The 14,414-nt window shown below is 38.1% G+C and overlaps 1 protein-coding gene and 1 pseudogene across 5 annotated transcripts in view; one reads left to right on the top strand and one right to left on the bottom strand.

Moving 5' to 3' along the window:
- INPP4B (inositol polyphosphate-4-phosphatase type II B) overlaps positions 1-14,414 on the top strand; it is a 1,018,353-nt gene that overhangs the window by 799,662 nt on the left and 204,277 nt on the right. The gene's annotated exons all lie outside the window — the stretch shown is intronic.
- Positions 6,645-7,437, bottom strand: LOC138175112 (NADH dehydrogenase [ubiquinone] 1 alpha subcomplex subunit 8 pseudogene; annotated as a pseudogene).

Genomic DNA, 14,414 nt, shown 5'->3' with positions numbered 1-14,414 from the left:
GTTAATAATAGTGATAGTACTAGTACTAGTATTTGTAGTAGTGGTAGCAGTGATAGTAGTAATTGCTGTCATGGTAGCAGTAGTATTGTTATAAGTAGTGGCAGCAACAGTACCAGTAATGATGGTGGTGGGAGTAGTAGCAGTCGTAGTAGTTTAAACAAATAAGCAGAAAAAATACATTATCAGCAGGCATATCAAAACTTAGAAGAGAGGAGGGTTATATGTAATTGCAGGTGTGACAAAGAGGAAGAAGGGAGCTTTTCTCTATACTTAAAAAAAGGAAAATAATCTGAAAACAATTTATTGTTTAAAGATTTCTTTTCGGAAAGTTACAGAAAGCATCTTGCCTCTACTGTAAACCACATTTTCTTTAAGCTGCCATGGTTAAGTCAATTCAATTAGGTTACATTTTATCCAAGAACAAAGTCATGCACTCTAGTTAAAGAGGGAGCTTTCTGTAATAAATATAATAAAAAATGAAAACAGCTTTCTATTAGCCTAACTGTGTGTTCAATATATGTCATCCCAAAGACAGAAAGTGGCTGAAATGAGAGCCATTTAGCACATCTATTACCAATAAAACTTTTCTGTAGAGAGATTTAAAAATAAAAAAAGCTACACTGGACAGGATCTCAGCCTTGAAAAAGTTAAAATGAAAAGGGTATATTTAAAAAATTGAGATGGCTGACCCAAATGGAACAAACACTCAAAGCATAAGCAGAATTTATGAGGTACAGCAAAGATTGGGGAAGGTACACATTTATAGATTCTAACCCTTTCTTTAGCATTTTCAAAAGTAAGTGGTTTATTTTCCTTCACTTTAAACTAAAATTTCAGTGCCTACTTGTGAGGAGCATTGAGTAGGGCAATGGATGACATACAAAATTTAGGAAACAGTGTCTAGTCTCATGCTGCTAATAATCTAGTAATAATAGACATGGCACATCTATAAACAAGATTGTTCTCCAGATTATCAGGAGAAAGGTGATTTTTGAGCTCACCTTGAAGAGATGAGGAGTTTGAAAGAGGTCTAGGTCATCCCAAGCAGAGGAAAGACTTAGAGACATGAAGAAGAGTAAGCAATTAGTATGCCTGTAGTATAGTTAAGAGTCCAATTTGACTGAGGCAGAGAGTACATGACTATAAATCATAGCCTATCAATGGGAAGAGATCTCAAAGATCATCTAATTTACCCTTAATGTGAACAAGTATTCACTCCTCAGTATCCACCACAAGTTGTCATTCATCCTTTTTTTTTTGTTTTTGTTTTTTTTTTATTTTTTTCTTCATTTTTCAAATGCTTTAACTTCTAATTTACATCATTCATTTCCACCAGATTTTGAGTTACAAATTTTCTCCCCGTTTTTCCCCTACCCACTGCCCCCAAAATAGCAGTCCCACAGGATATCCCCTCCTCCTGTCTGCTCTCTCCCTTATTTTCTCCCATACCCCTTTCGACTTTTCCAGTGGATCTCTATGCCCCAGTGCCTGTATATCTTATTTCCCAATTATATGTGTATATATGTGTGTGTGTATGTGTGTGTGTATGTGTGTGTATATATGTGTGTGTATATATGTGTGTGTGTATTTATATTTAAACATTTGATTTTAAAACTTTGAATTTCAGATTCATTCCCTTCCTCCCTTGTCACCCACCCTTACTGGAAAGATCAGCAGTTCAGTATAGGTTGTACATGAGTGGCTAATGCAAAACAATAACATAGTAGATATATTGTAAAAGACTGACTATATTTCCCTCCCTCCTATCTCACCTCCCACTTGTTCTATTCTCTATTTGATCCCATCCCTTTTCAAAAGTGGGTGCTTCCAACTTCCCTCCCCCGCCCCCCTTGCCTTCCCTCCCCTCCATCCTCCCCCCTCCCATACACTTCCCCTATACTCCCCTGTAGGATGATACCCTATGTAGTATGTATTTCATTCCCTCCCCAAGCCAAATTCAATGAGAATAAGTTTGACCTAATTTCTTCCTCTCCATTGTAACCATTTTCCCTTGTCTCTCCCCATCTCTTCTCATTATATTCCTCTCTCACCTCTTAATTTCACCTTTTAAGTATCATCCCTTCCTGTTAAATTGGTCCTGTGCCCTCTATCTATACCTGTAAACATATATACACACATTCACATATGTATTCATATGCCCATATACCCTCATATATAGACATATATAGATTTCTATTCCCTTCAACTATTTTCACACTGACAAAAGTTTCATCAGTTACAATTATTGTTTTTCCATGTAGGAAGATTAATAGTGCAACATTGATAAGTTCCTTATGATTTCTTTTCCCTGTTTTACCTTTTCATGCTTCTCTTGCTTCTTGTATCTGCATGTCAACTTTTCTATTCAACTCTGGTTTTTTCATCAAGAATGCTTGAAAGTCCTTTCTTTCACTGAATGACCATATTTTGCTCTGAAACATAATACTCAGTTTTGCTGGGTAGGTGATTCTTGGTTTTAATCCCAGCTCTTTTGACCTCCAGAATATCATATTCCAAGCCCTTTGATTCCTCAGTGTAGAAGCTGCCAAATACTGGGTTATCCTGATTGTGTTTCCACAATATTCAAATTGTTTCTTCCTGACTGCTTGTAATATTCTCTCCTTGATCTGAGAATTCCAGAACCTGGCTATAATATTGCTAGGAGTTTTCTTTTGGGGATCTTTTCAGGAGGTGATCGGTGGATTCTTTCAATCTCTGTTTTGCCCTCTGGTTCTAAAACATCAGGGCGGTTTTCTCTGAGAACTTCCTGGAGGATGATTTCTAGGTTCTTACTTTGATCGTGGCTTTCAGGCAGTCCAATAATTTTTTAATTATCTCTCCTGGCTTTATTTTCCAGGTCAGTGTTTTTTCCCATGAGATATTTCACATTGCCTTCTATTCTTTCATTTGTTTGGATCTGTTTAATAGCATCTTGATTTCTCATAAAGTCATTAGCTTCCATTTGCCCCAATCTAATTCTGAAGAAATGATTCTCCTCATTGAGTTTTTGAGATTCTTTTCCATCTGGCAAATTCGGCTTTTTAAGGCATTCTTCTCCTCATTGGCTTTTTGAGCCTCTTTTGCCATTTGAGTTAGTCTGTTTTTAAGGTGTTTTTTTTCTTCAGTCAGGTTTTTGACTTGCTTGTCATGATTTTCTTTCATCATTCTCATTTCTCTTCCCAGTTTCCTCCACTTCTCTTATTTGGTTTTCAAAATCCTTCTCAAGGTCCTCTATGGCCTGTAACCAGCTCATATTTTCCTTGGAAGCTTTTGATGCAGGAGTTCTGACTTCACTGTGTTCCTCCTGTTCCATGCTTTGCTGCTTTTTGTCCTCAAAATAGGAGTCTAATGTTGGAATCTTCTATCTGCTTTGTTTCCTTTGCCTGGTCATGTTGCCCCTCAGTTACTTGACCCCTGGGCTTTTTGGCACATCAGGACTCTGCCACCAGACAGGGGAGCTTTCGTCCCAAATGTTGGGGTTTTCTCAGCTGCCAGAGGTATTAGATGAGTGCCCCCTCTGAGGCCTCCACATGCTCTGGCAAGCTGGTCAAGCACCCCAGGACCTCCACCCTAGACTGCAATCCATATCCAAGCAGGTTAAAGCAAGAGCAATTACCCCTCAGACTGGTGCTTGGTTCCCCTACAGTCTGCAGGCCAGGAGCTGAAGCTGCTATGTGGCGCTGGCTGGATGTGCAGCTTCTTGCCCTGGGGGCAAAAGCCAAGGCACTCCTACCTACTGCGTCCTAAATCCAGACTGCACTGACCTCTCACTTTGTCCTTTGCATCTATGTGTTGATAATTCTGGAAATGACCACAGCTGCTGCTGATCTGGAGTACCTCTGGCCAGCAGCTGGTCAGACATACCCTGGGGCTGAAACCTTTGGCTGACACAGGCCTAGGCTCGGCTCCCAGAGCGCTGCCCTGGCCGATTCCTGCTGACCTGCGGGGCTGTCCTCAGCAGGATGTTAGCTTCTCTGTGTCATTTTGTGGGTTCTGCAGCTACAAAGTTTATTCAGAATCCCCTTTTTACATTGATTAGGGAAGGTGGAATCCGGAGCCACTCAGAGGTCATGCTTCTACTCTGCCATCTTGACTCCACCCCCCCCCCAACCTCCCCACCATCCTTTTCTTGAAGACCTCCAGTGGCTAGGAAGGTGGGGTGGTGGTGATGGTAATGATGATGATGGTGGTGGTGGTGGTTGGTGATGATGATGGTGGTAATGACTATTTTTCCCAAGGGAGCCAAAAAACCCAAAGTGGAAGCACTATTCAAAAGACTTGTTAGGAAGTTCTTTCCCATTCATTGAGTTCAAATCTGTCTTTTTGCAATAGTCATCTGTTGCTTGTAGTTCTTATGCTTGATTGATGTCCATAGACAAAAATGTATCCTTAAAGCTTTTGTAAAATAAAGCATCCCCTGTACACTTTGATCCTACAAGGTTCCTTGATAGACACAACATAGATAATCTTTTTTGATAGCTTTGTGGTTCATATTCTAAAGTGAAATAAAAAGCAAGGAGACACATTTTCCAGTATCTAACATGGAGTCAATGCAAGAGGAATTCCCTAAAGAAGGTGGAGTCTTCCAGATGCCTGCATCTATCCAGATGTTTGCATGTGACATTGTTTGATGGCATCAAACTTTGAAGCTAGCAATAATTCTCATCAGATAACTCGAAGACACCTTTCAGCCCTCCTTTCTCCATCCCAAACCTTCACTTCTCCAGAAAAAAAAATACAACAAAATCATCCAAACAGCCAAACAAAAAAAAAAACCCAAAACCAAGTTCCTTTAAATGATCTTTATATGACATGACTTCAAACATCACCAGAATTGATATACTTGTTCTCAGATGTGATATGACTAGAGTAGGTCTATTACCTCCATAGTTCTGTATCATTCATTCTCTATGTAAAATCTGCTTAAAACTTTATTAAAGTTATTTAGAATATGTACTCTCATGAGAAGCAGTAAAAGTTTGAATTATAGGAAATTAGGATTAATTTATAATCTAAAATTGGCTTTCTTTTAAAGTTATATACTTAGGAGTAACTTCTCCCCATGTCCCATTCCCACACAAACCCCAAACTGCTAAGCTGCAATTCTAACTGTGAAAGAATCAAGGAAGAGAATCAGTTCCCCTCCTTCCTTTAGAACTTTGCAAGACCTTTGGCCTTCTAAGAGTATAACATCTAAGTACATTTTGCTGACATTCACTGGGGATGTGGTGAATTAGACCTTTTGGACAGTAATACTGACCAAAACTAAAGGGTTTATATCAGTCCTTATAGCTGCATTTTGGAACTGAGAGATTTCTATAGAAGTGAGGGACTAGACAGAGGTTGCCTAAAGCAATGTCTTTAATGGGCATGTTTTTAGCTCACTCAAAAGAAGGTGCTTCAGTTGACGCACCCATGAGGAGGTGGTCAAGGACAGATCTGAATTATAGTCTAGAGAGGTAAAGCTGCTACTAGTCCTCTGGGGGATAAAGATCTCTGCATGATTCAGCCTGTGGAAAGGAGTCTTGGTCTTGGGTGAGATAGCTTCAGGCCATAGCAAGAGGATGAGAGGGATCCATAATTCCCTGAAAGAAAGCCATTCTTGGTTCTTTGCCTTGTTTGTGAGTAGTTGTCTGAGTTCCATCCCACAAAACAGAGCTGCTCAGAGGAACTGAAGAGGACCAGATGTTTTATAGGGAGAGGCAGGCTCTCACTCAGACATATCAGATTGCTTTTCCACCTCTGATGACACAATAGCACAGACACAAAGAGAAGGTTTTAAGCCTGAATGGTTCTTTCTTTTTTTCATAGATTTTTATTGATATCTTTTGTTTGCACATTCATTAGGTTTTGCCCTGTATCCTTCTCCTTCCTCCTTACAGTCAGTCTTTATAACAAAGTATGTGTTTTTTAATAAAAAGAAAAAATAGCAAATTAGCTAAAAATTAGCAAAACATGGATGTCTGACATTATTGGGATGTTCCACATCTCTCACCTGGCATTATTATGGGACCTCTCACCTCACCTTAGCAAAGAAGCAAGTAAATTTCTTCTCATATTTCTTCTTTGGCCAAATCTCATTCTTTGTAATTAGGCAACATGCATTTCTAATTGTTTTGTGGTAGTTGTTATTTTCATTGATGTTATTATACCATGAATTCTGTTTTCCTGGTTTTGTATACACTTTGCATCAGTTGATGCATTTTTTAATGCTCCTTTGTATTTCTCATCTTACTCATTCCTGAAATCATAGAAAGCAGTGTTTCATTACCTTTATATCACAATTTATTTGGCCAGTCTCCCAATTGATGAACATCTGCTTTATTTCAAATTCTTTGCTGTCACAAAAGTGCTGCTATAAATCCTTTGTATATGTACCCTTTCTTTTTGTCAGTGACCTTTATGGTGTACATATTAGATGAAATTCTCTGGATTCAGTGGAATCTCTCAGTTAAAATAAATATCTTGACTATTTTATTAGCACAATTCAAAACTTGCATTCTGGAATGGTTGTGCTAATTCACAGGTCTACCAAAAATGTGTCTCTCTTTTTATAATGCCTCCAATTCTGCATATTTCCATTTTTTTAAATGCTTTTTTTCTTTGGAGGAAGTAATACCTGGGTTTATTTATTAAATTTATACTTCTTTTTTTATTTTATTTTTTGTAGGTTTTCTTTTTTTATTTTCCTGGAAAGGACCCACTGGTCCTGCAGAGAAGCTGGACAATAGTTTTAATTCTGTACTCCTTGCTTGAGGCTGTCTTCAAGTTTGAGCTCCCTAGATATAGCTCTTTCTTCTACCAGTTCCAGAAATAGAATCGACTGCCATGTTTTGCAGGCTTCAAATCTCCCTCATAAGCAGGACCTGGATCTGGTCTTGGTCTAGAATGATAGGGATTCTCTGGCAGAGGTCTAGTCGTGCTCGCTTTTGTAACCTTTGACAGTTCTCCCAAGTCAGGGCGCACCCAACCCAGTTTGTCCAGGACACAGTTGTCAAATTTTGCCTGTTCTTTGTGACATAGGCGAAGCTCTTGAAGATCAGAATAATCACGACAGGTCCTAAAGGGCTCAGCACAGTGTGTCTTTATAGTCCTGAAGAAATCCAGAGCACATTGATTGACAAGTTTCCCTTCACTTAAACATCGCCTTGGGTCCTTCTCTTCCCAGCGGCAAAGCATAAATTCTTTATTGACTTTATCACACTGTGCACCATAATGACGGGCTGCAGCTTTTAGCACAGCAGAACTGACATTCACCTCCTGCACGTTGAGGTCGTCCAAGGTGGGCAGCTCCACCACACTTGGCATGGCGGTGGCGACGGCGGCAGCGCATGGGGCTCTACCCTGGATCTCCTTGAACTCCCCTTTCCCGAACTCTCTAAATTTATACTTCTTACTATTTTGTTCTGGAGTATTTGCCATCTGGTTAACAGTTTGCAATTTTTCTAATAGCTTGTAACCCTTTACCACTTGTCTATTGAGAGATGACTTGTTTTTATTTTTTGTTGATTTCCTATTTATGTTGAATAACAAAGCTTTTTCAGAGATAATTGATACAAAGATTTTAATAAGTTAAGGGAATGGGGGGGGGAATTTCTAGAAAAGAGAAGAATTGGAGCACTTAAGGTACTCTAAGGTCCAAATGTATTAAATAAGCGTTTCTGTTAAAAATGTATTTTTTTTTCTGTCTGCTATTGTTAGCTATTTTCCTTTTTCCCCATTTCTTTTTTTTCCTTCCTTTGTTTTTTTGGTTGTCTTTCTATGTGGTCTGTATACTGAATCCATTTCCAAAGTCATCCTAAATCCCTTTTTAAAATAGGGCCAAAGATTTGGTTTTATCATCTTACCAAATTTAACAGAGAAAGAAATTGAGACCCAAGGACTATAAATAACTTGGTCAAGGTTATACAGACCTTAGACTCCCATTTCATTGCTCTGTCCACTGTTTCAAGATGTCATGGTTGTTCAGTCATTTTTCAGTGGTATCTGACTCTTTGTGACCCCATTTGGGGTTTTCTTACAACTATAGTGGTTTGTCCTTTCCTTCTCCAGGTCATTTTACAGATGAGGAAACCAAGGCAAATGGGGTGAAGTGACTTGCCCAGGGTCACACAGCTAGTAAGTGTCTGAAATCAGATTTGAAATCAAGAAGATTAGTTTTCCTGACATCAATCCTGGAATTCTATCCACTGTACCACCAACTTGAAAACCCTACCATCACCACACTCCACCCAGCCAGATTCCTCTACAGAGGCATTATTACAGCTAGGTCCCAATATATAACATCATCTAGTTATATGATTGAATTCATACTATTTGAAATTATAGTTATATAAAGTATAGTGATAGATTCCAGCCCATATATGGAAATATATTATGTGAATTAGAGCAATATGGGCCCCTCCAGGAGCTCATTATGTGTATTAATCAAGTTCCTAGCTTAAGTGCTTTTGAAGCCTTATTACCAGGGGAGGACCTATAGTGGACACTCAATGGTCCTTTAGTGATCCTGAGGCAGTGAGAACTTGAAATATTTATGTATTTCCAGTGTATCTAAGTTTGATAATCAGGGTAATGCCTCTGGCATGTTTTGATTTTGTTTATGTGTCCCTTTTTTGTGAGCTAAGATAAAAAGTCCAAATTAATTTACTGGGGCTTCTGCCACAACATTTTGTAATAACCTTTTCGTAACTGTCATTTTCAAGAAATCTTTACATGCGCTGAGGACACACATTGACAAGACAGCTGAGGCAAAAACAAACAAATCAAAATATGAGTTGAGAGATTATTAGAATGGAAAATAGGATTCTTAAAATCTGGTTGAATTGATTTCAACTGCCTTTTTCATTTCAGAGCTTTAAGATGTTTGTATTTTAATTTAACAATAATCACTGATGAAATAATGCTTTAAAATCTGGAAAATGCTGTACATTCATTATTCATTTGAACTATACAACAGCTTTTTGATCTGAGTACTACAAGTGCTATCACTCCTATTTCACAGATAAAGAAACTCAGGGTCAGAAGTGATTTGCCCGTAGTTGGATGCTTATTAGAAGTAAAATTTGAACTCAGAGCTTCCCGAGTCTAAGTCTAATAATCTTTCCATTGCTCCATGCTGTTTGTCTTATTATCACTATTATTATAATTGTTGCTGTTACCTTGTTCTTATTAGTATTCTAGTAGCCATAATAGAAAAATAATGCAGGTAGATGAAATGACCACTATTTATAACTATTGGGATATAAGGTAATCTTCTGTGGGTATCCTGAACACACGTTCACGCTACGGTGTGTTACTTCATCCTGTTCCATCATGATTTGTATTCACAGCTTTTCATTACATATAGTTTGGAGGTTATGGGTTTTTCTATATAGTGACATTTGTTTAAAATATTCTTAGATTTTTATGGACGAGTGTTCTCTTCAGGTAATAATTGGCAACAGTTTTATCTATAATGATGCCCTAGTTCCAGTCTCTTTTAATAAATTACCAGTATGTTTTGAGGTTTATTTTTTGTTTGGGGATTTGCCATCTGTTTGTTTATGAAGAAAAAATGAGTCTCTGGTACATAATAATTCTGGCTACTTGACTGCATCTTTCTAGGTATCCAACAGATACTAAATGTTTGCAACCTATGGAAAGCCATATGTTGGTTTCACAGTCTCTATCATATTCTTATATGAATAGACATTTATCACTAAATCCAGGTTCCTTTACATGTTTCACCCTAAATAGTGCTTTTTAGGATTAAACTTTTAATTCAAATGAGATAATATACCTGAATGAAACAGTTATCTTGATGTCTACTGGCCACTTCTGCTGCAAAACTCAACCCACTTCCTCACTTGGGAAAAGATAATAGTTTGGCTTTACTAAAAGACCTAGAGTTTTGAAATAATAAAAACTTGGGTCTGGTCTAATTTATTTCCCTTCCAATCAAGCGTAAATCACTACCAGCCACTATCTCCTTTTAAGAATATAATTTTTGTTCAGCTGTTTCAGTTTTGTATGATATTTCATGGCACCTTTTGGGGGTGTTCTTGGCAAAGATACTGGAGTAGTTTGCAATTGCCTTCTCCACCTCATTTTAAAGATGAGGAAACTGAGGCAGACAGAGTTAAATGATTTGCCTTGGGTCACACAACTAGCAAGTGTCTGAGGTCAGATTTGAACTCAGGAAGATGAGTCTTCCTGACTCTAGTCTGGAGCTCTATCCAATGCACTACCTAGCTGACCAAAGAACATCTTAGTCCTCTTATAATATTTGTAAATATGTCTGTGATTAGACTCAATGCCCATGAAGACTATTTCATTGGCTATAATTTGCATTTAAAAATCACCAAAGTGTGCTATCTTGCAAAGAGAAAAATCTCTTTATTTCACTTTTTATTTGCTAGGAAAATGTCATAATAATAACTGAAATGTATAGTACTTTAACATTATTCCTTTTGCTCATTTGAGTTTCACAATAAACCAGCAATATCTTAAAGGTATTATTATCACCAGTTTACAGACTAGTCTCAGGCCTTCCTGACCAAGTCTAGAGCTGCCATGCCACCATTATTTCCACTCAAAATAATTTTTAATCACCTATTAATACAATACCTTTTCCTGGCTGTGAAGCTATTACTTAGTCCAGCAGTTAGGATTTGCATGCTTAAGTTTAGTTTTATCTAATATTTAATAAATTCAATTCAAGAAACTAATCCAGTACTTAGTATTCATAAGGGACTGTGCTGGGCACAGAGGGATATGAGAAGGTAAATAAGAAAGCTTATGGTCTAGTGGGGAAGATAAAATTGCATTTATTTGATTCAAGTTATGATATGATATGTCATAAGAAAGTTATAAATTAAATAATATTAGTAATAGCTAGTATTTATATAGTGCTTTAATGTTTGCAGAGCAATTTACATAGGTTATCTCATCTGGTCCTCACAATTGCTCTGTGAGGCAGGTGCTATTATTATACCTGTTTTACAGATGAGAAAACAAAAACCATCTCACATAAGGAGTTTTGTTTAAAATGTCTCCTGCATTTTAGGATTGTTATCGATAAGCTTGAGAGTAGTTAGAGGAAGTACATCCAGCTCATGAAAGGCTCCAAGGTCATGTCATTTATTGATGGATTACAAAGTACAGGGAATATTCATCCTGAAGAGGTGGCATGAATGGTTATCATTAAGCAAATAAAGAGGGATTAGACTTGGCCTAGTGGGCAGCATGAGGACCAAAGAGTAGAAGTTTCCTTCTTTTTATTTATTTTTGTTAGGAGAATTTTCAAAGAGAAAGGCTTTGTCTTGTAAGAACAAGCTTCTTAACAATGAGAGGCATTGAAAAGTAGAATGGTCTGGAGATGGAGAGTCCCTTTCATCTGATATCTCACATCTGACAAAGGCTGAGTGAGGCCTTGCCAGTTATATTGGGAGGGCATTCTTTTCCAGATAACAGTCAGATGACATGACCATGGATCTCCTCCCTGCAATCTCTGAAATCTAAGATTCTGTGATTCCTGATGACTTCCAATTTGAAGGGTTAACGATGAGATAGGCTCAGATATTGGATGGAACTTTCAAATATTGCTGATTTACAAGTTTGAACTCTAAGATTTCACACTTCTATAAAGTTGAATTTAGCTATGTTCTTTTTATCTTGATAATTTAATTGTATCTATAACTAAGAAATATAACACATGTTTGAATAAGAAGGCATTAAACAGGTATCTGAATATTTATGTACACTCAAAATTATTTTGTGAGTTGTAATATTTTCCCCCCATGTTGCCTAATTTTTGTTCTGGATACCAGCATAGTCTTTTATTGTTAAGATGAATCTTGAAGCCTCACTAGGTAAAATGTTCATCGTTAAAAGCATGAATGAAGCACAGGTACCAGGGCCTCATGCATAACTCCACGCCAAAGGAGCCTCACATAGCATCTGGAGCCTGAATTATGCCTCTGTCCTGTTGTAGTAATTGGAGGGTATATGAAGGAAGGAGGAATCAAAGAAAGGATCTACTGGGGTGAAAAATAAAACTGGAAATAATGAAAAGAGTCAGATCCAAAGATGCTGACCATGAAGAAAAACAGGACGTTGGACCGAAAGACAAGAGAGCTGGGATTAGGCAGAGCTGTATTTATCTTCTTCAGTCACAATAAATTCAGTACCATGTGAAAGGACCAGGGGTTTAGGAAATGGAAAGCAACAGCACTAAATAGAGGCAAAAGAAATTTCAAATACAGAGAGGGAAGGTTGACGCCAGAATGAAAAAAAATGTCACCAGATGAACGGAATAGTGAAGTCAAGAAAGGTCAGGGAGGGGCAGTTTTAATAAATAAATGCATGGTTTGAAACTGAGGCGGAAGGAAGCCACTGGTGGCAGGAGTCAAAGAGAATGTCTTTAGAGTGGGGTAAATGAGCTTAGGAAATGACAGGTGTGCTGGAAAAGAGGTCAGAGGAATGAAGTGGAGGACTAGCATAGCCTTGAGCACTCTTCCTTTGAAAGAACTTGCCGAGGGGAGTGGGGAGGGATGTGTCAGTTCCAATAATAGGACAGTGAAAAGGTCAGCCATGGTGATGGGAAGGCATACGAGTGAGAAGGAATCACGGAGCGGTTCGCAGCCACCTCTTCTGCCCCACTCTCCATGGCCCTGCTCCTCAGCCTGAGTCTTGGTTCAGCAGGTGTGTTTGCCTTTGCCTTCACCTTCACAGGCCCTGCAAGGAACCCCAGGATGTCTTGATTAGGCAAAGACTTTGATGACTAGAGTTTTAAATCCAAATTTAATGAGAAAAAGATTAGTGATTCACAAAGAGGAAAATCTTTTCCCAAGTCTTCCACATTGTCTAAAGTAATAGATACTATTTACAAACTTAAACTGCTAAATTCAATTCTGTTCTACAACAGCAACAACAACAGCAAAAAGTAATAGGTAATCCAATCACTCCTTGGATTGTGGTGTCCTTAAGGACCTTGCATTCTACTGGAGGAGACAAAGAGAGTATTCAGATACTTAAACATAAAATTTATGCAAAGTGATTTCATAAAAGAGTCATTAAATATTTGGGGAGCAGGTAGATCAAGAAAGGATTCCTGAGTAGTGGCATCTTGGCTGAAGGAAGGGAGGGATGATAAAAGGTAGAGATGAGGAGGCGATGAATTCTAGACATGGAAACTACTAGGCTCTCCACTGAAAACTCAGTGCAAAAAGAGGAATCTTGGTAGGTGAAGGTGGTACAGATGCCAGGGGAAACTAATCATTACTTGGGAGCTGTTTTCATTTTCATCCTCTTCTTTCCTCCCCTCCCTAATAAGTTTATATGCTGCTTACCTTAATTTTTATGAGTAACAAAAAGTGACTATCTGTGCATATGCATATATGCATGGGTATATACATATATACACATATGTGTGTATGCTTATATGCATGTGTATGTATATACATATATGCATGAATATATATCCATAAATGCTTATACATATACACACATTCATACAAAGGTTAAAATGGGTTCCAATCCAGGTGAATGGGTAGGAAAAAACCATAATAAGATAAGTAAATGAAGAAAAGATAAAGGAAGTATAAGTCACAGGGAGCTTTTTCAGGTGAAGTCAATAAACATTTTTAAGTTCCTCCCATGTGCTAGGCCCTATGCCAAGCTAGGAACATAAAGGCCTGAGAATAATAGTAACAATAAAAACAGGGCCCTAGATCTCCAGTAACTCAAGGGCTAATGGGGGAAACAAGTTGCAAAGGACTCTGTACAAACAAGATAAATTAGAGATAATCTCAGAAGGAAGGTGCTAAGATTAAGAAGGCCTGAGAAAAGCTTCTTACAGAAGGTGGAACTTTAGCTGAGAAACAAAGTAAGCCAGGGAAGCCAGGACTATAGAAAAGGAGAGAGATGAAGTTCCAGTCATGGAGAACAGCCAGCACAAATGCCCAATTTCAAAGATGAAATATGTGCAAGAAATAGCAAGGAAGACAATGTTGGTGGGGAGGACAGTAAAATTCCAGAAGACTGGTCAGGAATGGGTCAGATTATAAAGTGTAATAAAGGCCAAATAGAAAATTTTAAATTTGATCCAAGTGGTATTGGAAGTTACTGGTATTTCTTAAGGGGGTGTGGGATGGGATTGATATGGTCAAATTTGTACTTTATGAAGATCAGTTTGATAGCTGAATGAAGGATGCCCTGGAGTAGGGAGAGATTTGAGGCTGGTCACCAACCAGAAGGAGAAGGGGAGTTTAATATAAGAAATAACATGAAGGTAGAAATAACAAGATTTGACAACTAATTGAGTATGGGGGAGATGAGAGAGGGGTATTGATAATGACACCTAGGGGGTGAGTCTGGTGTACTGGGAGGATGGTTGGATCCTTGATAGTAATAGTAAAGTTAGGAAAAGAAGA

Source organism: Petaurus breviceps, unplaced genomic scaffold (genome assembly GCF_028583685.1).
Source record: "Petaurus breviceps papuanus isolate PSGF00001 unplaced genomic scaffold, PetGlider_PUasm1.0 76, whole genome shotgun sequence".
NCBI classification, from domain to species: Eukaryota; Metazoa; Chordata; class Mammalia; order Diprotodontia; family Petauridae; genus Petaurus; species Petaurus breviceps.
Note: the sequence above shows the minus strand (reverse complement) of the source record. Positions and strands in the feature narration are given on the sequence as shown.